Raw genomic sequence first — 25,973 nt, forward strand, 5'->3', positions numbered from 1 at the left:
AAAGCTCTTGCTTGTGCATCCAGATACTTGACTGTTTTTTCTATATTCATAACCTCCTAACGTGTGTGTAGTCTTGGATACAGACCAGACCCCATGTTTGAACAGTGCTCTAGTCTTAACCCATCAGTGTAATATCCTCAGTGGTCGCTTGCAAGATTTTACAATACCAGGTTTTCAATCTACTAATTTAGATAGTGATCTGTCTCCAATATCACCCCAGAAGTTATGTAGAATTTTTCCAGATTTATAGTGGAGAAGTGTGGCTCAATGGTTAGAGAGGCAGACCCTGATGCAGAAGTCTAGCCCCGGACCAGGGTTCAATTCCCCTCCTCGGCGGGTCTTGGGCTCAAAAATTCCACGGACCTGATAATTCTCGTCTCGGTGCCTATTCAAATCACGGAGTCCCGCTCTGCAACTCTAGGCAATAGCTTGCTTAATCTCCACAACGGCCCCCACAGCGCTAAGAATGCCTGGCCTCCACCTTGGGGGTGCTGCAACTCTAGGCAATAGCTTGCTTAATCTCCACAACGGCCCCCACAGCGCTAAGAATGCCTGGCCTCCACCTTGGGGGTGCCCAGGAGTGGACGCCTCACAGGGAAAGCCAGGACGGGTTCCACAGCGGTATTCGTACAAGCACCTTGAGACCCTTGCGGGTGAGTAGTGCGCTATACAAGTATCAATTTACAATTTACATAGTGCCACAACCCTACACATCAAAGTTCTCTAGACAGCAAGTGGACCATCAACAAGAGACCTCTCAACGTGCAGGGCCTCATGAACATGGCAGACAGAAGAGAAAAAGATCATAGAGTTGAACCAGGAGGGGCCATGGATCAGAAAGACCACAAGGAACAAAAATCAGGCCAAAAAAGAACCATGTAGGATCTGCTGACAGCAGACTCCTCAATAAAGGGGAAACAAGACTTCTTGAATGGACTGGGTACCATATTATTGAAGTTCAGAATCTCCATGACTTAACTCAGTCAACAAATATTAATGCTAAGAACCTTCAGTCGGAAATAGGCGGCTTCAGGCAAGATGTACGGGCACTGGCAGACCGGTTGGAGGAAGCAGAATCTCACATCAGTAAAGTCGAAGACAAACAGTGCTTCATCTCAAAATCCACTCAAATAGTGTAACAGAATATAATCTCAAAGAAATATCAGCCTTGGAAGATAGGAACAGAAGAGGCAACCTTTGAATATTCTGTTTACCAGTAAAAACAGAAGACAACAACCAATCTTATGCCTCCTCCTCCTAGAATCGGGGATCCATCAGGTTCTTGAACTAACCTTCGACCGAAGTTTTGAAATTGAAAGGGCCCACAGGATCCCAACACACGCCACCTCTATTTTCTCCAAGGGCCCTCGTTTTCAGACCGCTAAGATGCCAATAGACTGAAATGATCCTAGACCGTCTGAATAAAATAAGAGCCCTCTTCTGGAAAGACCACAAAATTGGCATTGCAGAAGACTATGCAAAACCTACAGTGGAACAAAGAAAGAAGTTTCTACTCTTTGCTCAGATCTATGATCTCTAAACATAACTCTCATAAGAGGCTGCTTACTGGCACCTCTTCTAGATCCTCAGCCAAACCTGCACTCAGAACCCTTCATTGGCTGCCAATACGGGAGAGGATCAAATTCAAGTCCTCTTGCCTTGTTCATAAGTCCTTACAAGGGAAGGGGCCCCCTATCTTAGGGAGTCTTATCTATCCTTATAAAGCCACTAGAACTCTTCGCTCCGATCATGGTAATCTAGCCAAAGTCCAGAGAGTTATGAGGGCCCGAACAGGGGGACGCCAATTCTCAGTTAATGCGGCCACTCTGTGGAATGCTCTCCCTATCAGGCTTCAAACTGAACCTAGCTATTCTAGATGCCGAAAGCTTCTCAAGACTTTTCTGTTTCCCCAGGACCCCTAATTAGCGGTGCTCTCCTCAGTTGTTCCCTGTTCTATAGCGCTGGGACGCTCCCGGGCAGCCATGCGCTTTATAAGTTCATTTTCATTTCATTTCATTTCTCTTTTAATGGACCAGCAAAGCTGAGGATCATCTTTGAAGGTACTCCACATATTTTTGATGACCCAAAGGATCTGGAAACCTTCACACACCAAATAACTGACACTCATAGGACACACTAACTGCTGGTTAAAATTGTATGATGATGCCCCTTACCTCTCTGTAATATCACCCCTCTGATGTAAAAAATATCTACAGATATGCTCGCTTGGCTCAGACAAATATGTTTCTTTCATAGTTTCTCTGTATACTAAGAGCAAGCTACTTCAAAAACCAAAAGCTAAACCAATCAGTGTTTTCAGTGCTTGTTTGTTAAAGAGTTATGCAAGAGCACTTCCCGTAAATGGGACAACTTAGGCTTTGTTCATAGAACACAGAAATGAAAGTTTGCAGTAGCATAAAATAACTTCCCCTTGTGTATTGAGTTATTCAGTGTATGTTGTTGAGGAAAGCTCCTTGCGGTCTTGATACTGAATGTGAAAGGAGGGTTAGTGCTAAGAGGCCAGCCCGCGGGGTCGGTGACACTAGAGGTCGTGGGGAGTGCTCTGTCCTCCGCACAGACTCCACACAGCCCAGCTGCAGAGGTTCAGGAAGCGTCTTGTGCAGCACTGACACACCATGGTAAGCGCTGTGATGTCTCACTTTGTTACTTATTCATTTTTTATCACTCGGGCATAAAGACAGATGTAGTAGGTGCACAGCCATATAGACAAATTGTATGCATTAGACCTCAAACGCCGCATATGCGTGTCTGAGGTGAGTGACTTTAGTTCTCTGGTGTGCATTTTTACACCTCGATATTTTAAAATGCCATAGCAGGACTGCTACTTGTTCTGTTAAAATGTGCTCTCAAATTCAAAACCTTTGAATCTCCCCAAGCAGCCAGGCAGCCAGGTCGGAAAATAATTATTTTTTAAATCAGTATGTCCTTTGTGCAAAAACTTTCTTAAACGGGAAAGCTTGCTTTTTCACAATGGCTTCAAACCTATGTTTGTTTCAGATTTCCATTGGTATCCGGGAAAACGCTTGTGAATGCCTACTTCCGTTCAGGAGAAGGTTTTTCTGCATGTCCAGCTCTACAAAGTGTACCGTTGCACATGCGAAAATACCTTTGCATTTGTGTAATAATCATTTTCCCCCCACTGGGAAAACATTTTTCACATTCTGATGAAACCCCTTCCACAGTACCCCCAACTATTTTGGGAGTTCCCCCTTCCCATTTAATTTACTCCTGTAAAACGAGTAAATCTTCGGCCACTTTCACTGTTGGACTCAGTTGGAAATAAGACTGTGAATGCTCTCAAACTCATTTGTTTGTGATTTTTTTCCCAATATTGTCAAGGCACCCTTCATGTGGTCAATAATATGTATGTGTAAATCCCTTTCTGAGTGTAAATTCAGGGTTTGTAGATCCCAGACCTAGACTTTGCAGCCGTAAAACAAGCTACTTGCGCGTGTGAGAGTTGCAGAAACATTTCTTATCATCAGTTAACTGAACAGGCCATGGGAGACCCATGAAGTCAGTGAAGATTTGAGCAAAACCCCAAATACTCTTCAATATTACTTCCACACTCTCAAGTAGCATTGTAGCATATATTATGTGTCTCTTTTGCTCCTCACAAGTTCTAACAAAATGAGGTAAATCTCGCTTTGGAGATGGGAACCCTGTAGATATGGAACCGGTCTAGGCAGGAGAAACACACAGGCTACCCTGTTAGAAGCCACAGGGTACTTGGGAAGGCTGTCAAAAAGCGTCTGCTTGCCTTCAACCATAACAAGTTTAGAGCCTGCAAACTGTAGAAAAGTTATTTGGTTGGAGGATATAATATATCTGAACAGTAGAACCGCTGCTCGGGTGATCCAACGCCAGCCTTTATATGAAAGTGGAATCTAAGACCAGTCACAGAAGTTAAACTTGTGCCAGATTCCCCCGGCACACAGCTAGAGGGGCGAGTCAGAATTGCATGCTGGCAAACACTATAAGCAGAAATACATTCTTGTCCTAGTTTAATTTAATAAGATGGCGGGACATCCATTTCTCAATGGATTGTGGAGGTGGACAAGTCAAATTCATGGGGGACGTTGGAGTGCAAACCACAGGTCCCGCTTGGCACTAAGAGCCAAAACATGTGCCGAACAATTGAACAATCAACCATGTTCACAAAGACTAGATGACCTGTGAACAAAGCACTGAAATAGCCAATAGGTCTGGGTTTAATGCACTTACCCTAGTAGCCTTAGCATATCAGATCAAAACACAGAGGAGCAAGCCAGCAGGAGTGACAGAGAGAGCAATAGTTGTAAAGTAGTCCCTCATGGAATTCCATTTAAGCTTTCTAGTGAAGGTAGATAGATACACGTAAACAGCCAGTAGCATTAGATGAGAGATGAGTACTTCTCTGGGCTGAGAAAATATGTGATTGAGAAAGAAATCCAGTAGTGGAAAGAGTGGACCCAAAGCAAGTATCTGAATGGGTGGACCCAAAGCCAGTAGTTGAAAGAGTGGGCCCAAAGCAAGTAGCTGAATGGGTGGATCCAAAGCCAGTAGTAGAAAGAGTGGACCCAAAGCAAGTATTTAAATGGGTGGACCCAAAGCCAGTATCTGAATGGGTGGACCCAAAGCAAGTAGTTGAAAGAGTGGACCGAAAGCCAGTATCTGAATGGGTGGACCCTGAGCCAGTAGTTGAATGGTTGGACCCAAAGCCAGTATCTGAATGGGTGGACCCTGAGCCAGTAGTTGAATGGTTGGACCCAAAGCCAGTATCTGAATGGGTGGACCCAAAGCCATAGGATAGCATTGGGTTACCTTATTGCTTTTGATAAGTGATAACTTTTGTTTGATAAAAGGTAGAAATGTCATGTCCTGACTCCAAAAAATGTTAAATCCGCTTTAATGGTAAACTTGGATTTTTAGTCACAATTCTAAAAGTGTCACTTTTAGGAAGTTCTTCATTTTCTTGTTCTAACCATTTGAAAGAAACAGTTAGTTATAGATTCCTTACCTTAGAATTACCTCCAGGCATCAGACAGGATCCGGAAAGTTTTTGGTCAGTAGTTCCCCTGCGCGTCGGAAGGTGGCGGTGGTCGACGCCACATCTGTCATCGATGTTGTGATCGCCGGGATGACGTCGTGTAGCTACATAGACGTGCCCCCGCACGCTGACGCTGACTTTTGTCGACTTCATTTTTGAGTGTTACATCGACTCTTGATGCACGAGGGATACCCAGTTTCAAGGCATGCCATTCCTGTTCCCGACTGTTGTTGGTGACGGATCCGCACAGCATGTGCCTCTTCTGCCTGGAGCGCGACCATGACCCCAAGTCGTGCTCCGACTGTCGAACCATGGTCCGAAGTCTTTGCGCTAAACGGAGTAGTCAGCTCCGCGTAGCGCAAAGGTCTCGGTTGCGTGGGAGATCGAAGGATCGATCGCAGAGTCATTATCACTCCTCTTCTAAGTCTTCGCACTCGGGGTCAGGTAAGTCGAAGCACAAGAAGAAGTCGAAGAAGCATTGTCGCTCTTCGACTTCCCCTCGTTCGTCGGCCGACGCAGGGTGCGGGTCGTGCTCCTCCCGCGACTCAGCGTGTGGAGTCTTCAGGGTCGACTCCGGCCTTCCCTTCCTTCCCGTGACTGGGAGCGACCCCTGCCCAGCTTTTTCAATTTTAAGAAGCGATGTATGCCATCTTTTTGCAACCCAACTCCGCCAGCGCGTCTTCAGGCCCCGCGGACTCAGCTGGGGGCCCTAGGCCTTTGACGGCGGCAGCTCCGCCCTCGGCACTGCAAGGCCACCTTGGATCCAGTCCTGGCTCCGGGTCAGTGCCGGTCGACCTCATTACGCCTTCACCAGCGCCGCCTCCACCGGCACCACGCCCGCTACCGACGATGACTGGCCCCCAGCTGGCGTCGACCCCGGCATCCGCCCTGATGTGGACACAGAGCCGGACTGGCGTCGGCCGACGCCAGGTCCGGCGCTGATGGGAACCTTTGTCCCTGTGTTCCACCATGGCCATTTTCTGCCAAATTGGCAGCCAGAGGAGGGTGAAGAAGACTGGGAGGAGTCTGGTGACCCTTTGACAGAGCAGTCGAAGTACGATCCGGACCGGAGACAGGAACTGGGGCATGCCTGTGGTCTGGATACCTCCACAGACCTAGGCATGTTGTCTCTTCCTACCGTGGCTGTGGAGGAGGGAGCGTCATACGCAGTGGTGTTGCAAAGGGCGGCCGAGGCTCTCCACCTCGAGCTACCTACGGTGGCAGTCAGGACTAACCTCCCGATAGAGGTCTTTCAGCCAGCAGTGAGTTCTTCGGAGCTCTTGCTGCCATTTAATGAACACCTCACGGACATCCTTTTAGGCACCTGGTCCAGGCCCAACACAGGGGATCCTGTGGACAGGATGATTGCCCAATGCCACCGCCCGGCCCCGGGCGACCCCACTTTCCTCTCCCAACATCCCACTCCTGTGAGCTTGGTGGTCCAAGCCTCTACTTCCAAAGGCGCCTTCCCTACCGCACCACCAGAAAGGGAATCCAAAAAGCTGGACCACCTTGGGAAGAAAATGTTTTCTTCGGTCAGCTTGGGACTGCGGTCGGTAAACACTGCATGTAGGTTGGCCCGTTACACCCACTCTGTGTGGGATACGGTGGTGCAGGTGCTACCTCAGTGCCCGGCGGAGGCCCGGGCCATACTCTCCTGTGCAGTTGCAGAGGGGAGAGACACAGCAGAGTTTACCATCTGCTTTGGGCTGGATATCGCCGCAGCACTTGGCAGCACGTTTCAAGGTCAGTAGCCCTTCGACGCTACGCCTGGTTGCTTTCGACTGGTTTTTCCAGGGATGTCTGATCCACACTTATGGACATGCCCTTTGATGGTTGTCAGCTTTTTGGCGAAAAGGCAGACAACGAGCTAGAGCGCTTTAAGGACTCTCGGGCTACGGCCAGGTCCTTGGGCCTCTCTACCACCCACCCTGCTAAGTCTGCCTTTCGCCCCTTTTGTGGCTACGGAAGGAGTGCCTCACTAAATCCTACCCAGGACCACAGGCTGGCGCAAGCTGTTCAGCCCCAGCGTGGCCGGGGACATGGGAACCACTGATGTGGTTCTGGAGGCCAATGGGTGGACCAGTCCACCACAGCCCCCTCTGCAGCAGCCTCAAAACCTTCCTAGTCCGACCTTTCAGGGCCACCAAACGCCAATGGGCGGCACGTTACGCCATCACATCCCCTACTAGCGCACCATTGGACAGGTAGGTTTTGCAAATAGTCCAAAGGGGTTACTCCCCCCCCCCCCCTTCGAGACTACCCCTCCCTCCATGCCACCTCAGTACCATTGCATGTCGAAGGAGCACCTGGCCCTTCTCCAACAGAAAGTTTCGGCACTCTTGGCCAAGGGTGCCATTGAGCGTGTTCCTGTCCCAGAAGTAGGTTGTGGTTGCTATACCCACTTCTTTCTGTTGATGCTCGCTCAAGTCTTGTCTGCCCTTGACCCTGGAGACTGGATGGTAGCGTTGGACTTGTAGGATGCTTACTTTCACATCCCTGTCCTGCCGGCCCACCGGCATTCCCTGCAGTTCACAGTAGGCCAACAGCACTTTAAGTTTACTGTGCTCCCCTTTGGCCTTACCAGCGCCCCTCAGTTGTTCACAAAAGTGATGGCTGTGGTCGCAGATCATCTGCGCAGATCAAGGGTTCCAGTCTTCCCCTATCTCGCTGACTGGCTGTTGAAGGTGGGTTCGCTCCAGGCTGTCATTTCCCACCTCCAGACTATGACTGACCTCCTGCATGCGCTGGGGTTCTCCATCAATATGCCCAAGTCACATCTGACCCCCTCTCAGAAGCTCCTCTTCATCGGAGCGGTTCTGGACACAACGCAGTTTCGGGTTTATCATCTGTTATGGCAGAGTTTTTGGCTTTATTTAGCAGTAATATAGATCATTAATCTTGCTCGCATCTAGTATAGGTATTCATAGCCTGTGTTGGCCCTTTTAAGCCCTTTTTTCCAGATCTAGAAGAGGATAGCTGCTTAATATGCCTTTATTCTTGACTTTCACCTGTCTATTGCCTATTGGCTTTGACATATTAGACACATTGGTATGGTTTATGTAGGTATTCTGACAGAGCTAAGGAGCATTTCACCCTTTTCAGGCCTACAGGCCTAGAGCTAGAGGGACTCCATCTTGATGAAGCTGAGAGGCTTTTCAGGGCAAAGGCAAAGTTTATAGTTAAGGCTGTTTTTCACTTGGAGAGAACCGGTCTGGGCCAGCCCTTATCGGTAGGCTGTATTATTCTCTGTGTTGAAGACACCACAAAAGGCTGGCCAGCTGGGTGTGTGTCCTTGATGCGAAGTGGTGCAGAGATCTGGTGGGCGGCAGGCTGATGGCTGGAACTTTCCTTGAGGAAACAGCATTCTATATCAGTGAAGTGCAGAGGCGGAGTCAGTCAGTCAAGCAGAGAGTCAGTCAAGCAGAGAGTCAAGCAGAGGGTCAGTCCAGCAGAGAGTCCAGCAGTGGAGTGGAGTTGGCAGAGAGAGAGAGAGGGTTCAAGCTGGAGAAGAGCTGAGTTGAATAGTGAGCTGGAACTGAAGGAAGCAGTCAGAAGCAGTTGCTTATCAGGAGGAGGTGTGAATAGCTGGAGTCTGAAGTAATGCCTTTTAGAAGAGACAGAGGAGAGATCGTGGACTAACCTATGGGAGCAGATGGAGTTAATTGGACATTGGCGCAGAGACAGAGTGAATAAGCTAGTGGAATGAACGGTGATCAGAGCGGCAGGAACCATTAAGATTGAAGATAGAAGGTGGAGACAGTCCGTGTGGGGGAGAGGAGTCCAGAGACAGAGCGATCAGCGCAGAGGTGTACCCAAGAGTGCAGGAGAGAGAGAGAGTCTGAGATGAGCCAAGGCACAGACGAGAGAGGAACCCAGATGACAGCTAGAACAAGACTTCACACTAATCAGGTGATATTGTTTTCATCACATTAGTTACACTTACACTTTATGTCTAATCTTTTCCCTTTCAGCGGAGTGTTCCTGTTATGTTTATTCTTTTCTCTTTCAAGCGGTGTGTTCTACCTATAGTCTTTGTCAGTTCTGTGTAAAGGTTTATATTGTACTAATAATAAATGACCCCATTAATTAGTGAATTAGTGTGCATGAGTTCTTTTATGATAAAGTTATCCTGGCTTCAAGCCAGTTGCTGTTGAGCCACTGATGGATTAAAAAGGGGGGTAGGAGCGCTTAAATCAAGAAATAACTCAGTCACATAGTGTGTATATCTTTATCCCCATACAGTGAGGTTACTCACTCCTGGTAAGTATTACTGTTTGAACAGATGCTACCCCTGATCAGGTAAGTAATAGTGAGGGAGAGAGGAGACTTGCAACCAAGGGACTAAGTTAGTACACCATCCCATAATATTATTGTAGTAGCAGACCCTTAGTGAAGAGACTTCCCAATATATATATATATGTATAGGTGTTCATAGGAATGTGGTCGTCGTTGATATGCGGCGTTAGTGAGAGCATTGAATATGAGATCAGTGTGGATACCCACTGGATTGTGGCTTGAATAAGTGAGAGCGTTAGGAGGTCGAACTAACGTGTAGTTTCGCAGGATTGCGAACAGTTTGGAAAAGGGAGCATTGGGTTCTGCAGGCCCGTGTGTAGACGCACCGGATTGTGTGTCATATCTGCCCTAGGGTAGAACGGTCTGGGTCAGGGTGGCTGCGAGACCAACTGATGTGAATAAGTGTGGTGTAGGGTATGGATATCCCTAGTAATCAGTGAGTATTCTTAGTATCCCTATAGATTTAGTGGTGTTCTTAATAATATGAGCTTGTATATTGCGAGTTCCCCATCCTCAGGTAGGTACCAGGTGCCTGGATAGAGGAGTCCTGAGGAGGGAAGGTGAGTACGTTCTGGCTGGGTTGGAGGGGCCCCTGGGGGCTGATCCCACCTACTCAGAAAATCCAGCCATAACATCATCCCGAACAGTGAGTCTGGGGTATTCGGGCTAAGAATCCGCTCTTTCAGCCCCTAACCCGGGTTTTGGTCTGGATGACCCTGAGGCTGCTGGGTCTCATGGTCTCCTGCATTCTGCTGGTCGATCCTGCCAGGTGGCATATGCGGGCCCTGCAATGGGACCTGAAGTTCCATATGGCGCAGCATCAGGGGAATCTGTCCGATTGCGTCCAGATCCCGGAGGGCACTACACGACAATTGCAGTGGTGGATCACGAACCAGGAGTGGGTCAACGGCAGGTCCCGCTCCCGTCCCCAACCAGAAAATACATTGGTGACAGGCGCATCGCTTTTGAGATGTGGCAGCCACATGGGAGAGGCGGAGATCAGAGGCCTCTGGTCTCCGGTGGAGTTCGGGCTCCACATCAACCTTCTGGAGCTTGGGTCGATCCCTCTTGCACTGAAAACCTTCCTTCCCTCTGTCCGGGGAAGAGTAGTGCAGGTGTTCACGGACAACACCACCGCCATGTGGTACCGCAACAGACAAGGTGGGGTGGGGTCGTGTACCCTACGTCAAGAGGCCCTCCGCCTCTGGACATGGCTGGAACATCAGGGCATATCCCTGGTGGTTCAACACTTAGCAGGTTCACTGAACGCCAGGGCGTACAAACTCAGCCGCAGGTGCATGATGGATCACAAATGGCATCTTCACTCAAAGGAGGTGCAAGGTCTCTTTCAACAGTGGGGAGAGCCTTGGTTTGATCTATTCGCCACAGAAGGGAATACGCAATGTCAGCAATTCTGCACGCTGGAATTTCCAAGGCGGAACTCGCTAGGCGACGCTTTTCGTCATGAGTGGAGTTGCAGTCTTCTATACACCTATTCCACTTTTGCCCAGAGTGCTGAAGAAGATCAAGCGCAACCCGGCCTAAGTAATTCTTGTGGCCCTGGATTGGGCATGATGAGTCTGGTATCCCGAGCTGCTCAACATGGCAATTGATCCTTCGATCAGACTGCCTCTTCAGGAGGGTCTTCTGTCACAGCAGCAGGGGACGGTCCTCCACCGAACCTGTCCAGTCTCCACCTCCCTGCTCGGAGCTTCAGCGGCGGCCGTTGTTGTCATTTGACCTGCCTCCCGAAGATGGTGATGTAATCTTAGCAACCAGGCGTCCCTCCACTAAGATGGTATAAGCCTGCAGATGGAATAAGTTTGTGGCATGGTGCACAGCAAAGTCTGTGGATCCCCTTTCTGCCCCTCTTTCTGAAGTTCTCTTGTTCCTCCTTTCTTTGGCCCAGCTCAACTCTGTTCTGGGCACTATTAAGGGCTACCTCTCGGCCATTTCAGCCTTTCTCAGGCTCCCTGATCAGCCTTCTCTTTTCAAGTCCCCTGTTGTAAATAGATTTGTTAAGGGCATTACTCATCTTTTTCCTCCTGTTCCCTTCATAATACCCTGGTGGGACTTGAACTTGGATCTGACATTTCATTATGTGCGCTCCCTTTGAGCCACTACATAACTGTCCACTATGTCTTCTCACTTTGAAAACTGCTTTTCTGGTGGCCATAACCTCTGCGCGCAGGTTGAGTGAGCTACAAGCTCTGTTTTCCAAGCCTCCCTTTCAAGCTGTTCATCCGGACAAGGTCATCCTTAGAACTAGACCTTCCTTTCTTCCCAAGGTGGTTACTTCTCTCCACATTGGCGAAACCATCACTTTGCCCACTTTCTTTCCGCCTCCGCATCCTTCGAAAGAGGAAGAAAGGCTCCACCGTATGGATCCAAAGTGTGCGCTTTTTTCTACTTAGATTGCACAAAACAATTCCGGGTGGACGACCAGCTCTTTGTTGGTTAAGTGGGCGCTAAGAAAAGTCGGGCCGGGCACAAACGGACCATCTCCAGGTGGGTGGTTCTGTGCATCAAAGCTATTCTTTGGCTAAGAAGAAGCCTGCAGTGGGGATGCGCGCCCATTCCACCAGGGCAATGGCAGCTACTACTGTTTTGGGATGAGGAGTCCCCTAAATTACATCTGTCAGGCAGCTACGTGGGCATCGCTACACACATTTACGAAACACTACTTCCTGGACAGCCAAGTGCGGAGAGGCGGCTTCTTTGGCCGTTCTGTTCTCTAGGACTTTCTGGTGTAAACTTGGTTTGCAGACCCACCTATGGGGTTGGTATTGCTGGGGTATCTATTATAAGGTAAGGAATCTATAACTAACTGTTTCTTTCAGATGAACAAGTTACTTACCTTCAGTAACAATATATCTGTAAGAAACATAAGTTAGTTATAGATTCCTTACACCCCCACCAATCCTCCCCGTTCTGCAAACTGAATCCTAAGGTTAAGGACATCATTTCAGGGCCCTAGTTTTGTGCACCAGTGGTCAGTGTCCTGTATGGCTCAGCACTTCTGGTGTGGAAAGTCATGTACAGAACTGACGTCAGCTCGCGAGTGCAGCGTCTCTGTAGCTACCGCAGTGTCATCCCGGTAACTGCGACGACGGACGCGAAGTCGACCGATGCCACCTTCTGACACGCAGGGGTACTGCTGATGAAAAACTTTCCAGATCCAGTCTGACACCTGGGGGTAATTCTAAGGTAAGGAATCTATAACTGACCTATGTTTCTTACAGAGATATTTTTTTTTATTTTTTTTATTTTTTTGAAAACCTTTATTGTGCATCAAATCAGAACAAATACGGGCCTACAACCATCTGGCCGGCCACGATAACAGTCGAGCATCAATGCAACTTTACGGCGACACAGTAATATCCTTCGTTATAGGCAAGCATTAAATGTGTTACACTGTAATGACCATATTACCATGTCTCAGGATCGGTGAAGGTTAATTTTAAGGTTTTCATCGCGACAATTAAGATCAGGTCGTACTACTCCGCACTAATACAAGCAAGAAAAAGAAAACTAGGTCCATGTAGGTGGGACTCGACAACCGACACCCGTATCAATCAGTGCGGCTAGCAACATGCAAGTTCCAGCCAGAGGATGGCCACTCAGTATGCATACCCCTAGAGGGGACGCAACATCCCAACTAACACCGCGCCACCACCCATCCCCCAGTCTGCCTAACACGGGCCTAGGAAAGAAAAAATTATATAATAACAAAAGGCACCATAGAAAATAAACACCAACTAAAATGTACCCCCCCACCCTACACACATGCAGAGGCTACGGCCTACCCCCCCCCCCTAGCAGAGTGTTTCATCTCCCCAAAAACCCGAAATGTAGTAAGAGAAGAGAAAATGAGAAGAAGAAAGAAAAGGGAAAAGGAAAGAGAAAAAGAAATACAATTCACATAAGACCGGAGGAGGGTCAATCAAGTATATCCAATTCGATTAACATACGATTAGCAACGGTACCCACGGCCGCCCAACCCCAGGCCCCGACCTAGTACCTAATCAACCCGTACCTCCAACAAGCGTCATCCACAGTCCCGGCCATACACATAGAAAATAGCAGCATGAGCGAACACATCATCAACCCTGTCCCCTTCGAACCGGCATGTCAACAGAGTCCAAGTCCAGATCAGCCAACGTGGATGGGGAGGGCCCCCGTGAAATCCAGTGCAGAAGTCGAGGTGCTCGCGACGGGGCAAACTGGCTTGGAGCTCGATGGCATGGGGCACAAGAATTCTCCACTGCCAAACCGAATACCGCACAACTGGGCGCAAGACCAGATGAAAGTTCCAGCGTAGCAGCCCGACGGAGCCCAAACAACAAGTCCAGAATGATGCGAGGTAGCAAGTCTCCAGAGAACAAAGGAGAAGGGCAACATGGCGTCTGAGACTTGAGCAACGGCCCTAGCGAAGAAGCAATGCCGCCGGACCCTCCCGAGGTGGAGCCGAGGGGCACTACAGCAGTCACGGAGGCGCGCCCATCCGTCGCCCCCGTACGCTCCAGAGCGGGTGATCCACCGTCGACCGATGGAGGATGTGGCGTAGTGCGCAGAGCTGAGGGGCCATCGTGACCAGCTGGAAGGATCTCAGTGAGCCGGGCCCCCAAATCATTAGTGATGACACGAAAGGTCATACGCAGATCCACAATTGCATCCAGGACATCCCGCAGCCCCAGCGGAGGATCCGGAATGGGAGATGCACAACTGGCCACCATCTTGTGCGCACGGCTGTAGAGCGCCCTGGAAAGCAAGCCTCACTCGTCAGCGAGCCGCCCCCGAAAATCTGTGCAATGTCAGCAGGGCACAGCTGGCACTGTGATGGGAAGGCAGCCGGTCGAAAGGGAACTTCTTTGATCAGAAAGCCGGCAAAGCAGGGAAACCCACTGGCAGGCTCAGGATTGCAGACGCGGAAAATGGCGTCCGCCGCGGGGGAGTGCAACAATGAAGCAATCCCGGCCCTCTTCCAGCGAGGCCGGGATACAGTGTGTGGGAGCCGACACAATGTTGCAGGGAAGGCGCGCTGGGCAGCCAAGCCGAGGAAAGCTGCAGTGAAGAAGCCCAGCGCCAGCCCGTAGAGTCAGTCCACCGGCTCCTCCCCCTCCGCAGCGGCCGCCGCTGTTGTTGTCGCCGCCGGCCGTCTCCGTACTCAATGTCCCTGCTGTGGCCACTCGAGAGGCCGGGGTGGAAGCGGAGGCTCTACACCCCCGGGATCGCTCCGCTTTCACCGGAGTTCGTCGCAGCGGGAGTAGGAGCGTCTCCGAGGTAAGTGGGGTTCACGGAGGTGCAGGATTTAAGTCAGGATTTCGAAAAAAGGCACACGGGTCGGCGGAGCCGAGGTGCTAGGCGGCCATCTCGGCTGCTGGCTAGGCTCCTCCCCCCCTACAGAGATATTGTTACCGAAGGTAAGTAACTTGTTCATTTCAATCAATCAATCAATCAAGGACATTTATAGAGCGCACTACCTACCCGTAGGGTCTCGAGGCGCTTGGGGGGGGGGGTGCCGCTACTGCTCGAACAGCCAGGTCTTGAGCTTCTTCCTGAAGGAGAGGTGGTCTTGGGTCAGGCGCAGGTCGGCCGGTAGGGAGTTCCAGGTCTTGGCGGCCAGGTAGGAGAAGGACCTTCCTCCTGCGGTGGCTCTGCGGATGTGTGGGACGGCGGCGAGGGCGTGGCTGGCGGATCGGAGGTGGCGTTTGGGAGCGTAGAAGTTGATTCGGTTGTTGAGGTAGCTCGGGCCTTGGTCGTGGAGAGCTTTGTGTGCGTGGGTAAGGAGGCGGAAGGTGATTCTCTTGTTGACCGGGAGCCAGTGCAGGTCTCTTAGGTGTCCGGAGATGTGGCTGTGTCGTGGGATGTCGAGGATGAGTCTGGCTGAGGCGTTCTGGATGCGCTGGAGTCTCTTCTGGATCTTGGCGGTGGTTCCGGCGTAGAGTGCGTTGCCGTAGTCCAGTCGGCTGGTGACGAGGGCTTGGGTGACGGTCTTCCTGGTCTCTGTGGGGATCCACCAGAAGATCTTCCGAAGCATGCGCAGGATGTTGAAGCACGACGAGGAGACGGCGTTGACTTGCCTGGTCATGGAGAGGGAGGAGTCCAGGATGAAACCCAGGTTGCGTGCGTGGTCCGTTGGTTTGGGTGCGGTGCCCAGGGCGGGGGGCCACCAGGTGTCGTCCCAGGCGGAGGGTGAAGAGCCCAGGATGAGGACCTCCGTCTTATCTGTGTTCAGCTTCAGGCGGCTCGTCGTCATCCACTCGGCTACTTCTCTCACCCCTTCGTGCAGGTTGGCTCTGGCGGCGGCGGGGTCGTTGGTCAGGGAGAGGATCAGCTGGGTGTCGTCGGCGTAGGAGATTATGTTGAGGTTGTGTTGGCGTGCGATGGCCGCGAGGGGGCTCATGTAGATGTTGAAGAGAGTCGGGCTCAGTGAGGATCCTTGAGGGACGCCGCAGATGACTTTGGTGGCCTCTGACTTGTACGGTGGTAGGCAGACTCTTTGTGTTCTTCCGTCGAGAAAGGATACGATCCATTCCAGCGCCTTCTCCTGGATTCCGACGTTGCTGAGGCGCTGCACTAGGGTGCGGTGGCAGACCGTGTCGAAAGCCGCGGAGAGGTCTAGGAGGATGAGGGCGACTGTTTCCCCGTTGTCCATCAGGGCTCGGATGTCGTCAGTGGCGGCAATGAGGGCGGTCTCGGTGCTGTGGTTGGCCCGGAATCCGGACTGCGATGGGTCGAGGGATCCATTCGTCTCGAGGAAGGTGGCCAGCTGTTTGTTGACGGTCTTCTCGATGACTTTGGCTGGAAATGGGAGTAGAGAGATGGGGCGGTAATTCTTGAGTTCGGTGGGGTCTGCTGTAGGTTTCTTGAGTAGAGCGCTGAGTTCGGCGTGCTTCCAGCTCTCAGGGAAGGTGGCGGTGTCGAATGAGGTGTTGATGATGTCCCGCAGGTGGGGTGCGATGATAGCGTCGGCCTTGTTGAAGACGTGGTGAGGGCAGGGGTCGGTCGGAGATCCGGAGTGGACGGAGTTCATCGCGTGGACGGTGTCTTCGGTGTTGACCGGGGTCCAGGCGCGGAGGGTGGTGGTGGGTGGTGTTGCTGCGGTCGTGTCGTGCGTCGGTTGAGTGCTGAAGCTGTGGTGTATGTCCGCGATCTTGTTGTGGAAGTAGGAGGCGAGGGAGTTGCAGAGGTCTTGCGAAGGGGTGATGTCGTTGTTTCCGGCGTTGGGGTTGGAGAGCTCTTTCACGATGTTGAAGAGTTCCTTGCAGTTGTGTGCGTTGTTGTCCAGTCGGTTTTTGAAAGCCGTTTTCTTGGCGATGCGGATCAGTTGGTGGTGTTTCCGGGTGGCGAGCTTGAGGGTGGTCCTGTTGTCCGGCGTGGGTTCCCTTCTCCAGGCTTTCTCGAGGGCTCGGCAGTCCTTCTTGGAGCTCTTGAGTTCGTCGGTGAACCATGGGGCCTTCTTGCTGCCGGGTCTGCTGGGCGGGGTCCTCAGTGGGGCGAGTTTGTCCGCGCAGTTGATGATCCACTTCGTGAGGTTGTCGGCGGCCTGGCTGGGGTTCGCTGAGCTGGCCGGAGGGTGCTGGCTCAGGGAGGCGGCGAGCTGGTCGGCCGTGATCTTGTTCCAGCTTCTTCGGGCAACCTGTTGCTGGTGGTGGTGGGTCGTCATTCTTTTGAAGGTGAAGTGGATGCATCTGTGATCTGTCCAGTGGAGTTCTGTGGCGTGGCTGAAGGCGATGTCTTTGCTGGATGAGAAGATGGCGTCGAGAGTGTGTCCGGCGAGGTGGGTGGGGGTGGACACCAGCTGCTTGAGTCCAAGGTTGGCGAGGTTGTCGAGCAGGGTGCTGGTGTTGTAGTCGTTGTTGTTCTCCAGGTGGAAGTTGAAGTCCCCCAGGAGGATGTAGTCAGCGGAGGGGAGGGCGTGCGGGCTGACGAAGTCGGCGATGTCCTCGCTGAATTGAGTGCGTGGTCCCGGAGGTCGGTAGATCAGGGTGCCTCTGAGGGTGGTCTTCGGGTCGGTGTGGATCTGGAAGTGCAGGTGTTCGGCGGAGGGTGGGGTGTTGTCGGTGCTGGTCGTGATGCGGATGGTGTTCCTGTGGATGATGGCGATGCCTCCTCCCACCTGGTTGGCGTTGCGGTCCTTCCGGGTGATCTTGTATCCTTCTGGGATGGCGATGGCGATGTCGGGCGCTGAGGAGGCGTTCATCCAGGTCTCCGTGATGAAGGCAACGTCAGGGGCTGTGGTGTCGAGGAGGTTCCAGAGTTCGATGGCGTGTCTGTGGACGGAGCGGGTGTTGAGCAGGATGCACTTGAGGTGGGTGCTGCTGGTTTTCGACTTGGCGGGAGCTGGTGCGAGGCAGGTCCGGATGCAGGTGAACTTGCAGGCGTGGCAGCTGAAGGGTCCGTGGGTGCGTCGTGGTGTGGCTTGGTGGCATCCTGGGAGTCGGCCGGTGTTGAGTGCGATGAGGGTGGCGGCGGAGTACGTCAGGCGGGTCGGTTGGGGTCTCCGAGGGCCAGGGGTCCTGGCACTGGGCGCGGTCCATTTGGTTCCTGCAGCCTGTGTCCTGAGTCACATGACTGTGATTAGAGTGGCAGTTGGCCTTTGTGTATTCCTCCAAGACATTGAGACAAAGGGGGACAAGTTGTGGATTGATGGGCCATCCTGTCAGTATGGGAGGTTCAGAGTTGCTCTCAGCCCCACTTACATTTCAAAGGAGATGCATCAGCACGCTCACAAACAACTTGAGGCCAGTGTTTTGTTACCTTAGACTTCTTGAAGCCTGTGTAGAGGAAGAGTGGGGAAAATTCCAGTACCAGATGGCTAACGACCTAGAAGTTTCGCCCACTTCAAAGGCTGGCATGGCGCCAGGTATAAATAGTGGACCTGCAGAGCTGCTCTACTGTATACTCCAGGGCCCACTGAGGCCACTCAGAAAATCTACCTTGTACTTGAGAGAACTGGCCTGATCCTACCAGAGGACTGCCCTGCTGCTTGAAGCCTGCCTTGTCCCCTCAGAGGATGGCTATGCTGTTTGAGGCTTACCTTAATGGCTGGCCTCCCATTCTGAGTTACAGAGACACAACAAGCTTCAACAACTTGAACCCTGCACCTAGATCCTGCCTTAAGTGAGTTCTACCCTCCAAGTTATCCCTAACGAGACCTGGACCCTTGGAAGTGCACAAACAGCCAGAAACCAAAACTTGGGAGTTAATATATGTTCAGCTTAAAAGTGCTCTGAAGAGGAGGGCGTGGCCAAGATGGCGGGAGTAGGAAGACGCTGCTGCTCGAGGCTCCCGAACCCGTCCAGGCCCCAGGCCTTTGAACCAGCTTGTTCTCCCCCCGCTGGTGCTAAACAGCGACGGGAGAGGTGACGAACTCCGTAGAGCTGAGTCCGGAGCAGGAATTGGCCCCGGAAACGCCCCGGACACATCTGCCCTGGTGTGGTGCGGAACGAGCCCTGGAGTCAGGGACGGTGAGGGCCTGTAGCCAAGATATGGCTCGGAGCGAACCAGGACCCAGAGGCAGAGGGATCCTCTAGCCGCGACGTGCGGTGCGGAGGAGCGGAGGTCCGGGAATGGCGAATACAGCTGGAGGTAGCCCGAGAGACACTGGTCGACCCTACGGGAGGCCTTCCTCCTGGAAATCGGCCCGACCCAAATCGAGGCCGCGGCTGTGGCCTACCCCGGAGGGGACTCCGCAGGAGCGCGAAAAGGAGCCGCCGGAGTGCAGGACGAGACCGAGGGGCCGCTGCTGCCGAGCCCGAAATTGGAACCGACCCAGGGGACACTCTGGACACGTCTGTCCGAGTGCGGTGGACGGCGAGCTCTGGAGCCGGGAGCGGCAAGGGACCGGAACCAGGAATCGGCTGGGAGTGACGAGGGAACCCGCAGCGGTGCCGACCTCTGCCAGGAGTGCTCCGAGAAGTGAGGAGGTGCCCCCCGAGACAAGGAGGTGAACCGGGACCCCCGGACGGCGCTGTGAGACCCGGCGGGAAGTACCGCTTGCGGAGGCCAGTAGCGGTCTAAATCGAGGCCGCGGCTGCGGCCTATAGCAGGAGAGACCGGCGAGGGAGCAGAGACTCGGCAGAAGAGCGGAGCCTGGTTGCCCAGCTCGGAGGTAGGAGCATGACCACTCATAAGAGCCGCCGCAGTGTTAGAGGGAGGCAAAGGCAAACGGGCATCGAGAGGCAATTCCCTGGGTTTGGGGGGCCTGAAGAGGACGCCAGCCGGCAGAGCTTGAGAGAGGACATTGCACTGAGGGGCCGCTACCGCTTGCTCCCCGCAACCGATCGGGCCAGAGAGATTGTCAGCAGCCTCCCCGGGAGCGGAGTTTGGGAGTAGCAAGGGGGACCCGAGGAGGACGCTGCCTAAGTGGGCCACCAGAGACAGGAGGTGAAAACACGTGGAGATTGGCGTGAGAGAACGCACGGACCACCCCGCGGCGAAGTCCCGGTGAACCCACGTACTGTGCAAGCCCAGGGGGACGAGGGGTCAAAGGGACTTCCCTCAGACATAGCGGGGGAGGAGAGGACTCAAAGCGAATCCGCCACGATTGGGACTCACGGCGAGGAGGGCTGGACACTCCAGGGGCACTGAAATAGCCAGAACAATTAGCAACCCCGGCAAGGACTGACGCATGGACACTGCTGCGGCCTAATTGAAGGGAGGAAACAACGAACCAGCACAGCTGGAGCACACCGGTTCCCACTGGGACGAAGGGAGTAGAGCGGAAACCTGCGGAGAAGCATTCGCTCAGCGGCCTGAATCAATAGGTGGTAAAGGAGAGGTGTGGTGGCCCTGCAGCCAGGATGGCGGGACAGAAAGGCAGTAAGAGGGTGGAACGCACACTCCCTGAGATGCTCAGCAGAAATCAAACCAGAGGAGAAAGGAATCAGCCTTCTCCAAGCTCTGTGGGAGGCTCACAGGCAGCAGGTGGCGGGGAGCCTCCGGTCACCAGGTCCTTTTTGGAATCCCTTTTTGGCACTCTGAGGGACGATTTTCAGGCCCTGAAACAGGAGGTGGCAGGAAAAGTGCGCAAAGTGCGTAGGGAAGTGGACGGCCTGGGGGAGAGAGTGGCCACGGTGGAAAGCACTACGCAGCGGCAAGACGAGGAACTTGTGCAACTACAGCAAGAAGTGCTGCGCCTTAGAGACCAACAATTGGACCTTCAAGCACACAATGAGGACTTGGAAAATAGGTCTCGGCGAAACAACGTAAGGGTTCAAGGAATTCCATCAACAGAGGAGGGCTCAGATGTGGCGGGCTATCTACGGGACCTCTTCAGAGACATACTGGGAGAAGCTGAAGACTTTCCCATACGTATAGATGAGCGCACAGAGTGGGACCCCGAGGCGCACATCGGCCCCGCCACCGGACATTCTGGCCTTCCTCCCTGACTTCCCGTTGAAGGAACGGATTATGGCTGAGGCACGGAGGAAGCCCTCGTTAGCTTTTCGTGGTCATCCTGTGGAGCTATATCAGGACCTGTCCGCTATCACTCTCCAGAAACGTAAAGCATTTAAAATAGCGACGGATTTCCTGAGACAGCACGAGACGGCCTACTCATGGGGCCACCCTTTCCGCCTCATCTTCAAATGGAACGGCACGATGCACCAACTGCGATCACTGCAAGAGACATGTGAAGTATTGGGGATCACCGCGGAGGAGGAAGGTTCCGCCACGCCAAGACGGAGGCGCTCCACAGGCGAAGGCTGGCACAGGGTGTCGAGGCGCAGGCCGTCGGCTACATCCCGGAGGCCGGACTCACCCACCATCAGAGCCGACATGGCAAGCGCCATCCTAGAAGCTTCCAGAGACTCAGCTGCTAATGGTGACATCGCACTGACAGCGTAAGATTGCTCCGGGGGGAGAACTACATAGCATTGCTGTTGCTGCAGGCTTTGGGACGAAGGGGGGGGGAGGAGCTGAGGGGTGAAGTATGTGGCCGGACGTCCACTCAGATACTACACCACAGACTTGCCCACTTGGGGCATGACTGGGACAATACATTCAGGGGTTTCGGAGGGTTGGGAGAGAGAAGTGGGAAGGGGGAGTTTGGAGGGGGGTTGGTGGAGAGGGAGGGAGTTGTTGAGGAGTTGCAGGGGGGCGGGGTTGGGAGTTGGTTGCGGGAAGGGAAGGGGGGGGTCCATCCAGTGCTCTTGATGTGCTCGCGCTGCCCCAAAGGGGGCATTTATGTCCGTTTGGCCCATGAACTGTCACTCACTGATACTGCCTCATTGCTTCTAACATATTGGTTAATCACTCATGGCGACACTTAAAGTAGTGACCCTTAATGTCAAAGGGCTCAACAACCTAGTTAAGAGGAGAGCCACCTGTCTCTATTGGAGAATACGCAAGCAGATATATGTCTCCTACAGTAGACTCACCTACTAACGCGTGATTGCCATAGGTTGCGATCGCGCAAGTTCCCCACACAGTTCTTTTCCTCGAACACTTCCAAAACAGCAGGGGTGGCAATCCTGGTATCTGGGTCCTTCCGGGGGGAGATCCTACACAAATTCGCAGAGCAAAAAGGGAGACTTTTGGTATACAGGTTCAAACTGGGGTCCCTGGCGTTTACCATTGGGACGATATACAGCCCGAACGAGCATCAGGAACGCTTCCTTAACTCTGCACTGGTGGATATAACAGCGTCCCCAGACAGACACATCATTCTAGGGGGAGACCTGAACATGGTGCTCGATTCAACTATGGACAGATCAACTCAACGTTATCCACAGACTGGGGAACTGTCGCAGGCAGGGAAGACCCAACTAGTGGACCTGGATCTCCACGATCTTTGGCGCCAACTTCACCCCACAGATAGGGACTACTCTTACTATTCACATGCACACAAGACATACGCAAGACTAGACCATAATATAGTCACCGGACCGGTCCGTGACCTAGCCACGGCGTCTGAGATTGGAGTCCTTTCTCTGTCGGACCATGCGCCGTACTCAGGGGTCTTCACTCTGCCGCCGGTTCAAGCTTCTCGCGGGGTATGGAGTCTCAGGGACACTCTCTTGCACAAAAAAACAGTGGTGAAACACATTACAGAGTCAATCAGGGAATACCAGTCTCACAACGATAACGCGGATACCTCGCTAGCGATTCAGTGGGCAGCACTCAAGGCAGTCTTGAGAGGAGAATTCATTGCCGTCTCCTCGGCAGAGAATAGGGAACGGCGACAAAAGCGAGACGACCTCACGCAAAAGGTCCGGGAACTTGAACAAGTGCATCACTGCACAGGGGCCCCCAGGATCTGGAGACAGTTGAAGGAAGCGAGGAAACTCCTGTTGGCACTGGACATGGACAGGGCGGAATATGCGGCGTTGCGTCTGAAGCACGCGTATTATACGGGAGGAGATAGGTGTGGTCGACTTTTAGCAAACAAACTCTGAGTGGCACACCAATGTCGCCGGGTAAAAGAGAATGTGGCTAGTGATGGAGGTTCAAACACGCGTTGCTTGGACCCCAAGCTTCACTTTCACACAGCACTCTCTGGTTCTTCATTCAATGTAAAATGAATTTCGTCACATATTATTAATGGGATTGTCTTTTATTGTTTCTCTTTTGATTTATCATCTTTAGGTAATTATTTCATCATTACCCTCGTTTTTTCATGTAGTCATTTCATATTTAAATGTACATTTGCCCAATGCATTTCAAGCAATAAATGCCCTTCCTCAGGGGACTTCGTTCTGAAAGAATAACAATATGTCGGTACATTCTCACAACCATATTTTCAAAAGCATACACAATTAATATAAACAATTTATGTCTGTCTTTGATTTATCAACCTTATACCCCTGTGATAAAAACCGTGATTTTTGTCTGTTGGTACATGTTTTACTTTTTACAGAATTAAGATGCATGCATACGTGAACTACCCTTCACTAGGATTTGTCACTGACCTTCTCTCTAATGTTCTTGAGACGTGTGCATCTGAAAAGTAAATGAACCAAATGTTCAAGATAACCCACACTGTCAGAAGTTTACACTAACGCGTTTAAAAATCCGCGTTCACAAACTATGCGTCTACATCTCCTATTTGCTTCTTACCGGGTGTTTTCGCTGTTCCGCGTTTACCGCGATTCCTTCTCCCTTCCGGGTTCGTGTGTGTTTCGGCGTGCGTCGCTCTATCCTTAATACTCTATGGTCGCGTAATCACGTGACATGTGCCTCAGTGGGTGAGCAAGCTAGAAAACGGACGTGGTTTGTTTATGTCTAATACTATCTTGGCTGACGTGTATGTAAAACCTCGGTTTTAATGTCAAACTGTGCAATGTGGCTAATATCGTTCACTGTGTTTAAATCAGGTGAAAAATATAAGTGATGATAAAAATCGAATTGTGAACACTAATGATAATTAATGACAGCATAATACAAATATTCTTAATGAAAGTGCATATATCTACTCCATGTCTTCCAGTCACATCAACCTATATTTACATCTTATGTTCATCTTTAACAGTCTATATGAAGCAACTCAGTTCCATCCGTTCATTTAGTCCTTTCGGATGTAATGTACATAGAAAATTCATCCAAAATGTTTCTCTTCTTAACAGTACATTACTTGTGTCTGTACCCGCTTGTGGTTTTATCATCTCCAATATACAGAATTTGAGTTGCGAAGGATTGTGCCTTGCTTCATTAAAATGCACTGCCACTGTGGACTTGGGGTTCTTCAGTCTGATATTACTCTTGTGCTCCGTGAGCCTGATTTTTATCTTTCTCTGGGTTTTGCCAACATAGGACAATCCACATGGGCATCTTAGCATGTATATTAGATTGCTGCTGTCACATGTTCCTGTTACTTTTAGTTTAACCGGTGTTCCTCTTGTAGGATGGTTGATAACATTCCCTTTAATTATGGCTGTACAATTCCCGCAATTGTGGCATGGCACTGTTCCTTTGTGGTTCTCTGTTTGTAATGTTTTTGGGTGTTTAATGAGCTCTTTGATATTCTTGGTTCTCTCATATGCAAATATCGGAGAATTTGAGAAAATCCCTTTAAAATCTTCTTCCAACGCGAGTAATGGCCAATGTCTTATGATGGTTCTCTTAATGTTGTAACTGCGTGTTGAAAATTTTGACACAAATACTGATCTTTGCTCATCTTTTTTTGTTTTCGCTGTTAATAGATGTTTTCTTTGAAGTTTGTCCGCTCTCTCTGCAGCGGCATTCAGAATGGGTTCCGGATATCCTCTGTTTTTGAATTTAGTGAGTGTTTCTAGCTTATGTTTCTTGTATGTTTCTTCTGTTGAGGCAATCCTTTTTATCCTTACTAGTTGCGAAAATGGCAGGTGTTTTTTCAGTGGTGGTTGGTGGAAGCTTTTATAATGTAAAAGATTATTTCTGTCTGTACTCTTCGTGAAGACACTTGTGGTTAATTGACCTTCCTCATTCAATATAGTCACGTCCAGAAATGTGATTGTCTTTTTGTTGATGGTGTGTGTAAATTGTATTCGCTCATTGATCTCATTCAGTTGTTGTAATGCTTCCTTTAAGCTTTCTGTGCTTCCCTTCCATAAGATGAAAATGTCATCTATAAAGCGTTTATACAGAATTAGATTGTTTTGCCACATTTGATGACTCATTATGTTGTCCAGCTCGAATCTGTACATAAATGTGTTAGCGTACGTGGGTGCCGCACAATTTCCCATGGATGTGCCCGAGCATTGTACATAGTACTTGTTTTTCCATATGAAGTAACTATGAAATAGGGTGAAATGAATTAACTCCATGATGAATATTTTTAAATGCTCACTTTTCTCTTCGTTTACCAGAAAACTCTCCACTGCTCTAATTCCCAGATCATGTGGGATTGATGTGTATAGGGATTTTACGTCCACTGTAGCCATGATCATGTCTTTTGTGAAGTTTCCCTTCTCTTCCTCCAAGATGGTCAGAAAGTGGGTGGTGTCTTTTAGATAAGTTGAAGATTTCTGTACAATGTTTTGTAGGTGTTTATCTATAAATTTTCCTATGGGTTCATGTATAGACCCTATGGTTGATACTATTGGACGTAGTGGCGGTTTGGTTGCGTGTTTGTGAATCTTGGGTGTCATATATATATATGGTACTGAAGGGTTGATTTTTATCAAGTATTCTTTGTCTCTTTGATTAATGATGCCCTTTTCTAGAGCTTTCTCCACAATGTTCTCTAGAATTTTCATGAATTCCTTTGTAGGATCCATTTCCATTTTCATATATGTATCCTGATCATTCACATGAATTTCCACCTGGTTGTCATAGTATTCCGTGTCCATGATAATGAGGGCGCCCCCTTTATCTGCTTGCCTAATGGTAATGTCTTGGTTGTTTGCTAGTTTTCGTAAGGTTTGTCTCTCTTTTTCAGTCAAATTTGTTTGTTTGGGTTTGGGTTTCTTGAAGGTTTCTTCTATTTCTTTCATTACAACTTTTTCAAAGGCATCCAATACCTTGTGGCTCACTGGGGCCAAATATCAGAATCAACAAAGGAGTGCAGAACCACACCCACAGAGGTTGCTAGTGATGGAGGGACGGTTACAGACGATGCCCAGATAGCCGAGACCTTCCGCCGATTCTATGCCGAGTTATACACAGGGGATCATCCGGCGGTAAGAGAGATGGAGGATTA

General features: G+C 50.9%; 1 pseudogene across 1 annotated transcript in view; it reads left to right on the top strand.

Annotated features, from left to right (window-relative positions):
- The first annotated feature begins 2,510 nt into the window (after positions 1-2,510).
- The window catches only part of LOC147692550 (toll-like receptor 7 pseudogene), a 43,846-nt pseudogene continuing 20,383 nt past the window's right edge, over positions 2,511-25,973 (top strand). Inside the window, exon 1 of the transcript XR_015300046.1 lies at positions 2,511-2,639. The product of XR_015300046.1 is annotated as a toll-like receptor 7 pseudogene (transcript). The remainder of the gene's footprint in view (positions 2,640-25,973) is intronic.

Source organism: Lissotriton vulgaris, chromosome 9 (assembly GCF_964263255.1).
Source record: "Lissotriton vulgaris chromosome 9, aLisVul1.2, whole genome shotgun sequence".
NCBI classification, from domain to species: domain Eukaryota; kingdom Metazoa; phylum Chordata; class Amphibia; order Caudata; family Salamandridae; genus Lissotriton; species Lissotriton vulgaris.